We start from the raw sequence: 16754 nt of genomic DNA on the forward strand, positions 1-16754 counted from the left end.
TGGTATATGGGTTTTTTTTGTTGTTGTTCCATTTAAACTTTAGGGTTCTTTTTTTATTTCTGTGAAAAATGTCATTGGAATGTTGATAGGCATTTCACTGAATGTATAGATTGCTTTGGGTAATGAGGACATTTTAACAATATTAAATCTTTAAATTTTTTCATCCATGTTTTATAATTTTCAGTGAAAACTATAGTTTTCACATCTTTACTTAAGTTTATTCTTAAGGTTCAGTTTTTCTTTTCTTCCTTTCATGAGCAATCTCACTTCTGGGTATATATTCAAAAGATCTGAAATCAGGATCCTGAAGAAATATCGGTACTTCCATGAACACTACAGCATTATTTGCAATATCCAAGATATAGAAACAACTAAATACCCACAAGCAGATGAATGGATTTAAAAATACGGTATATGCATAAAATGGCATAGTGTTTAGCCTTAATAAAGGAAACACTACCATTTGTGACAACATGAATGAACATAGAGAATATTATGCTAAATGAAATAAGTGAGTCGCAGGACAAACATTGCATGATTCCACTTACATAATGTATCTAAAATAGTCAAACTCATAGAAGCAGGGAAATGCATATTAGCTGCCAGAGGCTGGGGTAAGAAGGACATGGGGAATTTTTCCTCATTGGATGTAAAGTTTCAGTTATGCAAGATGAATAATTCTAAGATTTTTCTGTACAACATGGTGCCTATAGTTAACAATATGGTGTTGTACATTTTAACGTATGTTAAAAGAATACATCTCATTTGAAATGTTCTTACTACAGAAAGAACAAGAAAGAACACAAGGAAATTTTTGGAGCTGACAGATATGATTAGTATGATTGTGGTGGTGGTATCGTGGGTCTATTCAGGTGTTCAAACTTATCAAAATGTATATATTAAATATGTGCAATTTTGTGTATATCAATTATATTTCAATAGAGCTAAACAAAAAAGAATAATGCCTAGACTGAGAAAAGTTGGGGGTAAGAAATAATTCTTCTTGTCATTGATATTGGTGTTCTTTTTGTTTTCTTTTTGTTTGTCTATTGTTTCTTAAAAGCTTTATTGAGATATAATCCACATGCCATAAAGTTCACCTTACGAAATAAAACCTTTGATATTTTTTGTGTATTCAGAGTTGTGCAATCATCACTCTGTAAGTTCAGAAATTTTCATAGCCTCCTAAAAAAAATCCTTAATATCCATTAACAGGCATTTCTGACCCTCTTTCCAGCTCACAGGAAATGCTAATCTACTTGCTGTTTCTATGAATTTGCCTATTATGGATATTCCATGTAAATGAAATCATATGATATGTGGCCTTTAAGTGTCTGGCTTCCTTCACATAGCATGGTATTTTTAAGGTTCGCCCATGTCTTAGCATGGCATTCTTAGCACTTTTTTTATAGCTGAATAATATTTCATTCCATGGATATACCGCATTTTGCTCATCTATTTATCAGTTCATAGGCATTTGGATTATTCTCACTTTTTGGCTATTATAAAAATGCTGTTATAAATTTTCATGTATAAGTGTTTTGTAGACATATGTTTTCAATTATTTTGGGCATATACCTAGTGATGAAATTTCTGGACTACATGGTAACTCTTTAAACACTTTCTGAGAAACTGCCACACTGTTTCCCATAGAGGCTGCCCCACTTTACATTCTCCATCCACAGCAATGTGTAATTGTTCCAGTTTCTTAACATTCTCACCAACACTTGTTATTTTCCTTTTTTTTCAAATTATAGCCATCCTAGTGAGTGTGAGCTGGTTGTTTTTGATTTGTGGTTTTGATTTACATTTTTGCAAATGCAATGATGATAATGAATGACTAATGATGTTTTGCAACTTCCATGTTCTTATTTGACATGGTATAACTTCTATGGAGAAACATCTTTTTAAATTCCTTACTTGTTTTTTAATTGGAATATTGTCATTTTATTGTTGATTTTAAGAGTTATTATTTTAGTAGCTATTAACTTGATTAAATTTAACATTAATACAAAGCTTTGATCTAATTTAACATCTATATTCCAATTTTGTCAATTGACCAATTATGTCCTTTATAGTAATTTTTTATTCTTTAGCACAGGAGTCAGTCTAGGGCTAGGTATCGCATTTAGGTACCATGTCATTTTATTCTCCTTTAGTCTGTAACATTTACACAATTTTTCTTTTAGACCATTGAGATTTTTGAAGAACATAGTCTCCATTCCTTTTGTTTTAATAGAGTGTTCCTCATTTGGAGTTTGTCTGCTATTTCCTCATTTTGAGATACAAGTCCTTTTCCAGATATATGATTTACAAATGTTTTATCCTATTTTGTGGGCTTTCTTTTCACATTGTTCAGGATGTCCTTTGAGGCACAGAAGTTTTTAGTTTTAATAAAATCCAGTTTGCCTATTTATCTTTTGTCACTCATATGTTCGATATTATGTCTGAGCAAGTATTGACTAATCCAAGGTCATGAAGATTTACTCATGTGTATTGTTCTAAGTATTTTATAATTTTATATCTATGTTTATGTCTTTGATTCATTTTGAGTTAATTATTTGTATATGATTTGAGGTAGGGATTCCACTTTATTATATTTGGTGTGGGAATTCAGTTGTCCCAGAATCATTTGAAAAGGGCCCATTGAATTGTTTTTGCACAGGTGCAAAAACAATTTAACCTTAAATGTAAGGATTAATTTTTGGATTATCAGTTCTTTCCCACTGATTTTGTATCTATCTTTATGCAGTAGTACACTGATTTGATTGTTATATCTTTGTAGTGAGTTTTGAAATCAAGAAGTGTAAGTTATCCCAATTAGCTTTTTATCAAGATCATTTTATATATTCTGGGTTCCTTGCATTTTTTGAAACTGCATTTGCAAAAATTATAACTGAGGAAATTAAGACAGTGAAAGAGATTAGACCTAATCAACTCCATCTTGCTTCTAACCTTTAAGCTCTCCTTGTTCATTCCTGGGCGTAGGCCGAACTAACTTTGGGAAGGAATTCAGTTCATGGTTTGACTCGAAAAAGAACTGATAATAGCCCTTTCCCTAACACACCCCCTTCTTGCCCAGTCTGCCTTTGCAGGACTAATAAATTAGCTACAAGATTAGAAATACAATTTAGGGGTCATGCAGCCTCTGGTTCCAAGAGTCTGAACCTCCCCAAATTGCTCCTGAGGATAACATCACTGTTGTAAAACCTAAGATCAGTACTTGATATATTTTGCAGACCCTGCTCTGGATGGGTCAGCTGACACCACCTAGACCAGTAATCTGGCTCAACCATTTCTGTCATGCCACCCAGGAACAGAAGACATCAAGAAAACCTCACTTTGACCCCTTATGATTCCATCTCCAACCTGACCAATCAGCATTCCCTACTTCCCAATACCCTACCCACCATATTATCATTTTTTCTTTCTTTTTTTTTTTTTTTGAGACTGAGTTTCACTCTTGTTGGCCAGGCTGGAGTGCAATGGCGCAATGTCAGCTTACTTCAACTTCCGCCTCCTGGATTCAAGCGATTCTCCTGCCTCAGCCTCCTGAGTAGGTGAGATTACAGGTGCTCACCACCACGCCCGGCTACTTTTTTGTGTTTTTAGTAGAGAGGGGTTTTCACCATGTTGGCCAGGCTGTTCTCGAACTCCTGACCTTAGGTGATCCACCTGCCTCAGCCTCCCAAAGTGCTGGGATTACAGGCATGAGCCACTATGCCCGGCCCAGATTATTTTTAATATCTCTGATCCCCGAATGCTTCAGGAAACTGATTTGAGTAATAATAAAACTCCGGTCTCTTGCACAGCCTCCTCTGTGTGAATTACCCTTTCTGCATTGCAATTCCCTTGTCTTGATAAATATGCTCTGTCTAGGAAGTGGGCAAGGTGAACACATTGGGCAGTTACATTTTCATATAAAATTTAGAAACAGGCCGGGTCTGGACATTAGGGCACGGTATATGATAATTTTTATAAGTTGCTAGATTCAATTTTCTTGATTTTGTTGAGATTTTGCATTTATGTTCTTAAGGGATTTGCCTCATTGAGAAAATGGCCATATTTTTCTCTCTTGGTATGCCTTGCAATTTTTTGTTGAAAATTGGACTCTTGAGGCCAGGCACAGTGGCTCACGCCTGTAATCCTAACACTTTGAGAGGCCGAGGCAGGTGGATCCCAAGGTCAGGAGTTTGAGACCAGCCTGAACGACATAACGAAACCCCATCTCTAATAAAAATGCAAAAACTTAGCAAGGCGTGGTGTTGTGTGCCTGTAAACCCAGCTACTCGGGAGGCTGAGACAGGAGAATTGATTGAACCCGGGAGGTGGAGGTTGCACTGAGCCAAGACTGCACCACTGCACTCCAGCTTGGGCAACAGAGCAAGATTCTGTCTCAAAAAAAAAAAAAAAAAAAAAAAGGAAAGAAAAGAAAAGAAAATGGGACACTGGAATGTGGTAACTCTTCAAATAATATTCTCAATCTTAAGATTTTTCTCTATCTTTTAAATTGTTAATGGTTGTTTAGTGACCTTTCCTGATTATTTTTACAAATACTGTTTTTTTGTGTGTGCGTTATATGTCCAGCTGGTGTTTTGACACAAAGTAACCGGAATGCCAGGACCTAAAACAAAGAAACAGAAAACCAATATTTTCTATCCTTAGATTTCCACAGTTTGATTATGATGTGTCTCAGTGTGAGTCTCTTTGAATTACCCTATTTGGATTTTATTTAGCTTCTTAGATGTGTAGGTTTGTCTTTCATCACGTTTAGGAAGTTTTCAGACTTTTTTTTTTCAAATATTCTTTCTTTATCCCCTTATCTCGCTCTCTTTTCTCTCCTTCTGACACAATTATTTTGCATATGCAGGTATGCTTTATAGTGTCTGACAGTCTCTGAAGCTATGTTAATTTTTTTCACTTTTTGATTTCTGTTCCTCAGACTGAAATTCAAGGTATTTTTTAAAAAACAAATCTGTCTTCTTCAATTTTAAATGTGCCGATGAGGGCTTCTTTAGAGTTTTTGTTGTTGTTTGTTTCGTTTTGTTTTATATTTCAGTTGTCATAATTTTTAGATCCAAAATTTTACTTGGTTCTCTTTTTATAATTTCTGTCTCTTTATCAGTATTCTTCATGTGATGAGTTATTCTCACGCTATTCTATAATTCTGTTGACACTGTTTCCTTTAGTTCTTTGAACATATTTATAATAATGGCACTAAAATCTTTGTCTCATAAGTCCAATGTCTAGTTCTCCTCAAAGATGGTTGTTAGTGACAGCTTTCCTGCATCTCTGAATCCCCTGTATAGGCCATATTGCTCTGTTTCTTCATAGTTCTCATACATTTTTGTTTAAAGTAGCCATTTTAAATAACATATGCCAATCCTTGTAATCAGCTCCCCAAGTTTTGTTGCTTTTGCCATTTTCTTTCTTGTTGCTTTTTGTTCGTTTAGTGACTTTAGTAGATGAATAAGTAAAGTTTAATGAGTTCTTTTATGCAACCACTAAAATCTCCACTTGGGTAACTTTTTGGTCATCTCATGATTTCACAGCTATTCCTCAAATTTCCCAGTCTGTGTGTGTACTATGGTACCTCTTTAATTCTTCAACAGGCAACTAACATCTCTTAGTCTTCACTTTCTGCTTGTGCAGAGACTTAATGTCAGTTGGAGGTGACAGACTAGGAACGTCTTCAGTTTTTCATGGAAATGCACACAGCCCTAGACATGAGTGTGGTCATATAGATTCTCAATAATATGTCGGTGTTTTTCAAAACCTTTTATGGACATCTTATTCCGCAGATTTTCTTTTAACATTGTAGACTTTCATAGACTCAATTGGCATTATCATTTCAGGCAGCTGTAATTTTTTTTTTTTTTTTTGAGATGGAGTCTCACTCTGTTGCCCAGGCTGGAGTGCAGTGGCACAATATCAGCTAACTGCAACCTCTGCCTCCTGGGTTCAAGTGATTCTCCTGCCTCAGCCTCCCGAGTAGCTGGGATTACAGGCATGTACCACCACTCCCAGCTTAATTTTTGTATTTTTAGTAGAGACAGGGTTTCACCATGTTGACCAGACTGGTCTCAAACTCCTGACCTCGTGATCTGCCTGCCTCGGCCTCCCAAAGTGCTGGGATTACAGGCGTGAGCCGCCGCACCCGGCCTGGCAGCTGTAAATCTTAAACTATTGCTGCGGTTGTTTTTTGACAAATGCACACAGGATAAAGCTATTTGCAGAGAGTTCATTCTGGATCAGCACAAGTAATGCCAAGCTCTGGGAACTGAGCTTTTCAGTTAGCTGTCAGTCATATCAAAGGGTGAAACGTTTCTGGTGATAGCGAGAGGTGACAGCGTGCTGGCAGTCCTCACAGTCCTTGCTCGCTCTCGGCACCTCCTCTGCCTGGGCTCCCACTTTGGCGGCACTTGAGGAGCCCTTCAGCCTGCTGCTGCACTGTGGGAGCCCCTTTCTGGGATGGCCAAGGCCGAAGCCGGCTCCCTCAGCTTGCGGGGAGGTGTGGAGGGAGAGGGGCAGGCAGGAAGCGGGGCTGCGCATGGTGCTTGTGGGCCAGCGTGAGTTCCGGGTGGGCGTGGGCTTGGCGGACCCCCCGCTGGGAGCGGCCGGCCAGCCCCACCGGCCTCTGGCAGTGAGGGGCTTAGCACCTGGGCCAGCAGCTGCTGTACTCAATTTCTCGCCGGGCCTTAGCTGCCTTCCCGCGGGGCAGGGCTCGGGACCTGCAGCCGGCCATGCCTGAGCCTCCCCCTCCCTCCCCCGTCGGCTCCTGTGAGCCCGAGCCTCCCCCAGGATCACCGCCTCTTGCTCCATGGTGCCCAGTACCATCGACCACCCAAGGGCTGAGGAGTGTGGGTGCATGGTGCGGGACTGGCAGGCAGCTCCACCTGCAGCCCCCATGCGGGATCCACTGGGTGAAGCCAGCTGGGCTCCTGAGTCTGGTGGGGAAGTGGAGAACCTTTATGTCTAGCTAAGGGATTGTAAATACACCAATCGGCACTCTGTATCTAGCTCAAGGTTTGTAAACACCAATCAGCACCCTGTGTCTAGCTCAGGGTTTGTGAATGCACCAGTCAACACTCTGTATCTAGCTACTCTGGTGGGGACTTGGAGAAACTTTGTGTGGAGATTCCGCTAATCTGGTGGGGACGTGGAGAACCTTTGTGTCTAGCTCAGGGATTGTAAACGCACCAATCAGCGCCCTGTCAAAACAGACCACTCAGCTCTACCAATCAGCAGGATGTGGGTGGGGCCAGATAAGAGAATAAAAGCAGGCTGCCCCAGCCAACAGTGGCAATCCGCTGGGGTCCCCTTCCACACTGTGGAAGGTTTGTTCTTTCACTCTTTGCAATAAATCCTGCTGCTGTTCACTCTTTGGGTCCAGACTGCCTTTATGAGCCGTAACACCACGAAAGTCTGCAGTTTCACTCCTGAGCTGGCGAGACCACGAACCCACCAGAAGGAAGAAATTCTGAACACATCCTAACATCAGAAGGAACAAACTCCAAACGCGCCACCTTAAGAGCTGTAACACTAACCGTGACGCGGCTTCATTCTTGAAGTCAGTGAGACCAAGAACCCACCAATTCCGGACACAATAGGACTTCTGGGGATAACCAAACCCACCCTGCTGGCTCCAGTGGTCCCAGGCTGCTTGTTTTCATAGATATTGTAGTTGTGAGTTTGTTGGTTTTCAGGGCTACTGAAAAATTGGGAGGAAGGTGATAGGGTTAGGGTAGATTAAAATGTTACAAAGCAAGCTGCTCTTACATGGGTCTAGTCATTTTTAAAAATTAATACTCCTCAGATAATTGCAAGTATTTAATAAATTTATTATAGAGTTTTTTTTTTTTTTTTTTTTTTTTTTTTTTTTTTTTTTGAGACGGAGTCTCGCTCTGTCGCCCAGGCTGGAGCGTTTGCCACTATTTTCTTTTGTCCTTATGCCAAGTGGATTTTTCGAGCACTTTACTCTGCCATTGCAAAAGTGCCCTCTGTTGTTAATGTTCTTTTAGCTCATTCTTATCTTACAAATTTTTCACATTAAGGAAGTATTACTTGTGGTTGGGCGTGGTGGCTAACGCTTGTAATACCAGCACTTTGTGAGGCTGAGGTGGGTGGATCACCTGAGGTCAGGAGTTCAAGACCAGCCAGGCTAACATGGTGAGATCCTGTCTCTGCTAAAAATGCAAAAAATTAGCTAGGCATGGTGGCATACACCTGTAGTCCCAGCTAATTGGGGGGCTGAGGCAGGAGAATGGCTTGAACCTGGGAGGTGGAGGTTGCAGTGATCCAAAATTGCACCACTGCATTCCAGCCAGCCTGGGCAACAGAGTGAAACTCTGTCTCAAAAAAAAAAAAAAAAAAAGAAGGAAGTATTACTTGTATGATGAAAATTATATATTAGCATCCATATCTTTAAGTACTTAAATTCTTTATTTTTTATTTTGTTGATAGCCCATTAGCTAACACTTAAAAAAAATTTTTTTTTATTATACTTTAAGTTCTAGGGTACATGTGCACAACAGGCAGGTTTGCTACATATGTATACATGTGCCATGTTGGTGTGCTGCACCCATTAACTCGTCATTCACATTAGGTATATCTCCTAATGCTATCCCTCCCCCACTCCACCCACCCCACAACAGGCCCCGGTGTGTGATGTTCCCCTTCCTGTGTCCAAGTGTTCTCATTGTTCAATTCCCACCTATGAGTGAGAACATGTGGTGGTTGGTTTTTTGTCCTTGTGATAGTTTGCTGAGAATGATGGTTTCCAGCTTCATCCATGTCTCTACAAAGGACATGAACTCATCATTTTTTATGGCTGCATAGTATTCCATGGTGTATATGTGCCACATTTTCTTAATCCAGTCTATTATTGATGGACATTCGGGTTGGTTCCAAGTCTTTGCTATTGTGAATAGTGCTGCAGTAAACATACGTGTGCAAAGGGAACTACCATCAGAGTGAACAGGCAACCTACAGAATGGGAGAAAATTTTTGCAATCTACTCATCTGACAAAGGAATAATATCCAGAATCTACAAAGAATTCAAACAAATTTACAAGAAAAAAAAAACACCATCAAAAAGTGGGTGAAGGATATCAACAGACACTTCTCAAAAGAAGACATTTATGCAGCCAACAGACACATGAAAAAATGCTCATTATCACTGGCCATCAGAGAAATGCAAATCAAAACCACAATGAGATACTATCTCACACCAGCTAGAATGGTGATCATTAAAAAGTCAGGAAACAACAGGTGCTGGAGAGGATGTGGAGAAATAGGAACACTTTTACACTGTTGGTGGGACTGTAAACTAGTTCAACCATTGTGGAAGACAGTGTGGCAATTCCTCAAGGATCTGGAACTAGGAATACCATTTGACCCAGCCATCCCATTACTGGGTATATATCCAAAGGATTATAAATCATTCTGCTAAATTCTCTTTATATCTATATTTATAGGTCTATGTATATCTATATATTTAAAGGACCAGAGCGTAGACTTTGGTGTCAGAATTAATCATTATGATTGATCTAAACATTTTATTTACCAGTTCTATGACACTGCTAGATGGTTGGGCAAGGTTATTTAATCTTTTTATGTCTCAGTTTCCTAATTTTAAGTAAGTATTTTAATATTGCCATGTAAAGTAAGTGGTAAGATGTATAAAATGTACTGATTATCATGCCTGGGCAGTAATTTAATAAATATATGTTATTATTAACTGTCTTAAGTGTACCATGCTATATTTAGAATCCATTTGACATGGATTCAAAATTGTTACTTAAAGTACATGCTGAAGTCTTGCTTCCTCAGGTCTTGTTTTTTGTAGTGACAACAATGGATGCCTAGCTATAGCACAACCTGTGAGAAGTAGATTCAGGCTCAGATTGGCTTCTGGATCACTGAAACACAAGGAGATATAGGGGGTGAGCAGAAAGGTGATCACTGTTGAGCAGACTCAAACGTCCAAAAGCAAGATATCAAATTATAAAGTATAAGAGAAGGATTAGCACAATGACCTGAATACGTGGTCAGTAGCAGAAATGTCTGTTATGTGTGCAAGAATTTGTGGAGGTTCTTTCAGAAACTAAGACCATTGGTGCATATACACAAGAAAGTCTCTTTTCTCATGGTATTCAATGCATGCTATGGTGCTGAATTCAGTACCTAAAAGGAGTCTTATAGGCCCAGAGGTTATATTCACATAGGTTTAACATAATTTAGGCAACCAAAATTAGTAACAACAAACAAAGAGTACACATTATTTATTTATTTATTTTTTTGAGATGGAGTTTCACTCTTGTCGCCCAGGCTGGAGTCCAGTAGCATGATCTTGGCTCACTGCAATCTCTCTGACTCCTGGCTTCAAGTGATTCTCCTGCCTCAGCCTCCTGAGTAGCTGGGATTACAGGTGTGCACCACTATGCCCAGATAATGTTTGTATTTTTAGTAGAGACAGGGTTTCACCAAGTTGGCCAAGCTAGTCTCGAATTCCTGACCTCGTGATCCGCCTGCCTTGGCCTCCCAAAGTGTTGGGATTACAGGCGTGAGCCACTGCATCCAACCAAGAGTACACTTTAAACGGATATAATGTTTGTCAATTATGCCCTGATAAAACTGGAAAAGCCGTAACACAAGACCTTAAACACTGTACATTCTGTGGGATGAGTGAACATGGTAGTAAATGATGCACAAAAAAAGCAAATCTAAAATTTGAATTCCTCCCTTTGACTACTTGATCTTTGCCTTGTAATCAGAACCCAATGAGGTATAACAGGAAACAGTGAAACATAAGAAAGTGGCTTAAGGAAGAGGACAGAGAGATGGCTTAAAGAAGAAATAACACATGTAAAGTAAAGCTGAATTTCTTCTGAAAAAAATTACTGTAAAACATAATTTTTCTCAATCAAATCAATCTAATCAAAACATCAGAGATAAACCTAAAAAATGCCTGTGAAAAAAATTCTTTGTAAAAATTTTAGTTTTGCTTTTTTCGTTTAATGTGAAAAGCACATGCTAACTAGAATAAATCTAGTATTATCCACATCTTAAACTTTAAAACCAAAAAGCCTTCTTCCTGTAGTGCTTCTTTTATTTTTCTTTAAAGCCACTTAATCTGTATGTTTCTTACTCATTTTCATCTAATCATGGAAGCAATGTTTACTAAGGTTTATTTGAGTCCTTTTTAAAAATGTAATTATCTGGAAAATAATTTGTATTTGCTATTTAAGAAGGTTCGATTATATTTAATATGAAGCAATAACATGTTAATAATTAGCCTGGTTTAATTATACTTCACGATTTAGAATAAATAATAAATTAGAAAAAATAGACAAAATGGAAATTCATATACTATTAGAACTAGTAGATGTGAAATGTCAAGTTTAGGGAAATAAATGACCTTAAAGCTGTGTATGGTTACATTATTTGCACAGAGGTAAATACTCCTTAGAATTTTCTCATATATTCTAAACTGCTTAGAATTTTCAAACTTTGGCAATATTGCTATTAAAATGTGTACATCTAGAATGAAAGGTAGATGCCTCCGAGGTTATAAAAGCAGTTGGTGGCAAGGCCAAGATGCAGAGAGGATTCTTCTGACTCTGACCAGGGCTCATTCACACTAATTTTTTCCTGCTGCCCAAGGGCAGTCATCTACTCTTTCTCTAGAAAAGTCTACACTGCTACACAAACTTACTGAATTTTGTCCTATAGCATCTTACATTCTTCAGTATTTTGCTATCAAAGGGAAAGAAAAATACAGTATTTTATTCTAAAATGAAAATAGGTGGTAGCTTAGTTAGTGTGTTAACTTCCCAAGAGGATTTTCAAATAGAACACTTGTTTTCCCTGGAGGGATAATCTCTAACTCCCCAAATATGGGCTCTTAAAGCAACTCGTTTGGAAAAAAATACTAAGCAGAGATTCATTCTTAGTGCCAACAAAATAACAAGCAACCCACTGTCCAGCTTGTTTGGTCTGAAACATCACATTTGTTCATGAATAATGCAGTGCAATAACTAATGTGCAGTCTACAGCTTTCAGAGCTTCCACATGAATTATACCATTTAATCTTATGCCATAGGACATCACACATTCCAGCTTAATAAAGTGGCAGAGACAAGAGCTATGAGAGAAATCAGGTGGAGTCAGTGGCTGTGATCTAGACTAGTCTCAAAATAAGGAAAGCAGATTGTCATTACTGCTCAAGTTTTACTTACCATAATAAGGTGACACATACCTACTGATTTTGCATAGAACCTGGTGAGAAACCCATCGCATTGTTAGTGATGTCCCATGGATGTATGTGACTGTCTAAAGGCCTTGGTTAACAATTGTTATCCTCTGTCGTACACTTCAAAATTAAAACTTTTTGCTGATGACTTTGACATGTACAACTCAGCAATACAAAACACTCAGTTCTGATATATCTTTGCATAAAACTACACTTCAACTCATTAAAAATTACCTACACACTTACAAAAATATAAAATGTTCTTCTTGATTTCACCCTGTTTTTCTTTTGCATACAAACTGTAATAATGATTCTGATTGAGCCTTTTTTCCACAGCCTTCCAACCCATCAGACTAGAGCCATTTAACAAACTACCTACACCAATAGTCCCTATTCCTCTTCTTTTCCAAATTTTTATTACTTTTCTAGTGCTGATTTTAAAAAATTATTTGTGAACAATAAACATAAAGAATAGCATAAACAGCAACAAAATGCAAGTGTATGGGTTTACATTTTAGTTCTTTTTTCAAATTTTTCCTGGCTTGAGCTCCTGTCTTGCTATCTTGATACTGTCTTTGTTAAACAAAGAATGGACTATTTTCGATGGGTCCCACAACCTACAACTCGTTTTCTCCAAACTTGAGGTCAGAACATCTTTCTTTCTTTCTTTTTTTGAGACGGAGTCTCGCTCTGTCACCCAGGCTGGAGTGCAGTGGCGGGATCTTGGCTCACTGCAAGCTCCGTCTCCCGGGTTCACGCCATTCTCCTGTCTCAGCCTCCCGAGTAGCTGGGACTACAGGTGCCCACCACCGCGCCAGGCTAATTTTTTGTATTTTTAGTAGAGACAGGGTTTCACCGTGTTAGCCAGGATGGTCTCGATCTCCTGACCTCGTGATCCACCTGCCTCAGCCTCCCAAAATGCTGGGATTACAGGTGTGAGCCACCGCGCCCGGCCAGAACATCTTTCTTACTTTTAAGTTCTTTGCCTACTCTTTGATACCAGATGGCAAACATATTGTGAACTCTATCTCATTAAAAAGGAAAGACGCTATAGTCATTGTTCTACTAGCAAATCCTAGACCTGAAAAATAGGAGTTACACGATAGATATTTTTGAATTTTGAATGTATAAAAAAGTAAATTAATAAAGGATGTCTCTGATGATTTAACCTGCAGTTAACATAAGGGATTTTCCATCTATATCTTTATGTATTATGTAGGTATGTTTTGGATCCACTGACTCATCAGAGATATTTTGTGTAGCCTTGTCATCCCAATATTTCCTTGTCTTTTTGTGTCCTCAACAAATGTAGTCAGTTTCTGAGATGAAATATGGGATTAAGAAGACTGCCTTTCTTTGTATCATACCAAGCAGGCTAAATTTATTCATTATTATTTGGCAGAAATTTTTAAGATGAAAAGTAAATGTAAGATATATAAGTCTAAATTGCATCTTAGAAAACTGAGTAACCTTCAGCAAAGTGGTGAGCCAGGTGACCATATTAGATTGGATTTTCCTTTTATCTAAAATATTTATTGGAAGTTACTTCTGATAATGACTATGCATGAAGTATGCTACCTAGAATTTTGACCTAGAATAAGTCAATCATAATTATTTTAAATTATAAGAATACCAAGTGATAGCTGTGAATATATGTATAATGAATTTGAAATGATTGATTTAAGCTGGTCTTTATGAAGGATAATATACTCCTACGATAAGAAATTTAGAGAGAAATTCCTGACCATAAATAAGGATCAGAATTATGTACCTTTTCTTATCTGTGGTTTCACTTTCTGTGGTTTCAGTTACTCATGAGCAACTGTGGTCCAAAAATATTAAATAGAAAATTCCAGAAATAAACAATCCATAAGGTTTTTTTGTTTTGCTTTGTTTTGTTTTGTTTTGTTTAGACAGAGTTTCACTCTTGTTGCCCAGGCTGGAGTGCAGTGGCGCAGTCTTGGCATACTGTAACCTCTGCCTCCTGGGTTCAAGCGATTCTCCTGCCTCAGCCTCCTGAGCAGCTGGGATTACAGGTGCCTGCTACCACACCCGACTAATTTTTGTATTTTTGGTAGAGAAGGGATTTCACCATTTTGGCCAGGCTGGTCTCAAACTCCTGACCTCAGGTGATCCGCCTGCCTTGGTCTCCCAAAGTGCTGGGATTACAGGCATGAGCCACCATGCCCGTCCCAATCCGTAAGTTTTAAATTGTGCACTCTTCTGAGTAATGTGATGAAATCTTGCCCCATCCTGTTCCATTCATCCCTTTGTTTAGCATAACCATGCTGTATATGCTACATAGTAGCTGTCTTGCTGATGACATCAACTGTTTGGTATCACAGTGCTTGTGTTCCATATTTTACTCAATTATTATCTTAAAGCACAAGAGTAGTGATGCTGAGATGTTGTTATAATTGTTTCATTTTATTATTGTTGTTGTTAATCTCTTACTCTGCCTAATTTTAAGCTTTATCATAGGCATGTGTATAGGAGAAAACATAGTACATATAGGGTTCACTATCTTCTGTGGCTTTGCACATCCACTGAGAGTCTTGGAATGTATGACCCTTGGATAAGGGGGGACTAATGTATATGTAAGTTTTTTGAGACACACACATGCCCATTATGCATTCACCGTCAACCTAATTGGACTGGGCTAGATGTTCATTCTCTTCAAAAGTGTCCAGGTAAATCTGATACACGTTTGCAAATAAGCATGACAGTTACTCAATTTCTACTCTAATAATGGCAAGTGAAAAGTTGCGTTTGTCTGAGCAAATAATGGCAAATGCTGAAATAAGCATCCCCTAATGTCAATGGCTTAACCAATAGTGGTATTTCTTAGTCAAGTCATAATCTGTATGGGTCATTCAGGAAGCAGTATCCATTCATCTCCAGCTTCTAAATACTGTATGTCCAGGTTTAAGAGAAAAGAGAGATCAGGCATCAGCAAGATGGAAGAATAGGACATTCCACTGCTAGTACCCCCACAGAAACATCAATTTGAACAACTATACATACATGAAAATACCTTCACAAGACCTATCAAAAGTAGGTGAGAAATTATAGCACCTGGATGTAGCACAGAAATAAGAAAGGACCCAATGAAGAGGGCAGAAAGGACAGGTTTGTTATATAGATATACTCATGTCATACATGTTTGTTGTACAGATTATTTCATCACCCAGATATTAGGCCTAGTGCCTATTAGTTATAAGCACTAGTTACTTAGACAGAAAGGAGGAAATAAATGTCAAATACCAATGTTTCAAACACAAAGAGACAAATCTTAATATTGGCGAAGCCCAGTAAATGATGGATACTCAAAACAGAAGATTTGAAGATATGGAAGGATTTGAAGGAATGATGCTGAAACATCATTCCTTACACTACATGATTATTCCTATTTTTACACATAAATATTTTTACTATAGAAATTTAGTAGGCCAATATGCTTAGTATTAATAAAACAAATTTCTTATACTAGTCTGGCCCTATGTACCTTCTACCTGACTATAAACTACTTTCTCAGGAGTCCTCAAACAATTGTTTAGTTAGTTCAACCCTCTCAAGATGTCTGGTTTCATTGAGAAGGAAAGTCAAATCTATTTTGCATTGTGCCAGTTAATGGCTCTAATGTTATGTGGTCTTCCACTCAATAACAGTTAATGAAAATAATTGTTCCAATGATTGCCAAAAAAAAACCAGTACTTTATAATTAGAAGTTGCATTTGTCTATAAACATTACATTTTGGAAACTAATTAGAGTTTATTTCCGATACACAACATTTGGTTCATTTTCTTCCATGTAAGTCAGTCTGACCTTCATCTTTAAAAAAGTCCAGAACATACTTCAGTGCCAAGGAAGGAATCATTGACCAGTAGTTATCAACCTGTGCAAGTCTCAGGGTGAAGGGGAATATTTTCAGGGTCTGTAGCCATTTATCACTTCTATACCATAGATTTCCACTTACTATAGATTTCTATGTATTTTGTCTTCTTTTCAAGGATGATGTGAGGGTCACATTACAAAATGTGGCTAAAATAAAACAAACCAATCAGGCCACAACTTAATATAGAATATCAGCTTGACCCTGTGGAATTATATATGAAGATTTGGTAAGACTAATACAGAAGTCGCTTGATCAATATTTGTTGTAAGAACAAGTGTATACAAGAAAATTAATTTTATAGGACCTCCATTTAGCAATACTAGGCCTTATGTAATATGGCATGATAAGAAACTGTTAAAGTGAGACATTCTTTTGGACTCATTCTTGTCTTTTCTTTCTGAGAAACATTACTGTCAAAACAGACTTTTGCTATTCTCAGTCACACAGAGCATACGATAATTTTTAGAATGTAGTTGGGGATAATTCTTTGCAATCTGGAACTAATTGTGTATCATGATTTGAGCCATTTATTTAAAATACCTTTTCAGAAAGTCAAAGATTAAAGATATGTGAAAATGAGACATATTATCAATACCAGTCTAAGG

At 38.0% G+C, this 16754-nt stretch overlaps 1 long non-coding RNA gene across 4 annotated transcripts in view; it reads left to right on the plus strand.

The window, feature by feature from the left end:
- The window catches only part of LOC134807806 (uncharacterized), a 415718-nt gene that overhangs the window by 276561 nt on the left and 122403 nt on the right, over nucleotides 1-16754 (plus strand). The window lies entirely within an intron of this gene.

The sequence above is a fragment of the Pan troglodytes genome, chromosome 12 (assembly GCF_028858775.2).
Source record: "Pan troglodytes isolate AG18354 chromosome 12, NHGRI_mPanTro3-v2.0_pri, whole genome shotgun sequence".
In the NCBI taxonomy this organism is placed as follows: Eukaryota; Metazoa; Chordata; class Mammalia; order Primates; family Hominidae; genus Pan; species Pan troglodytes.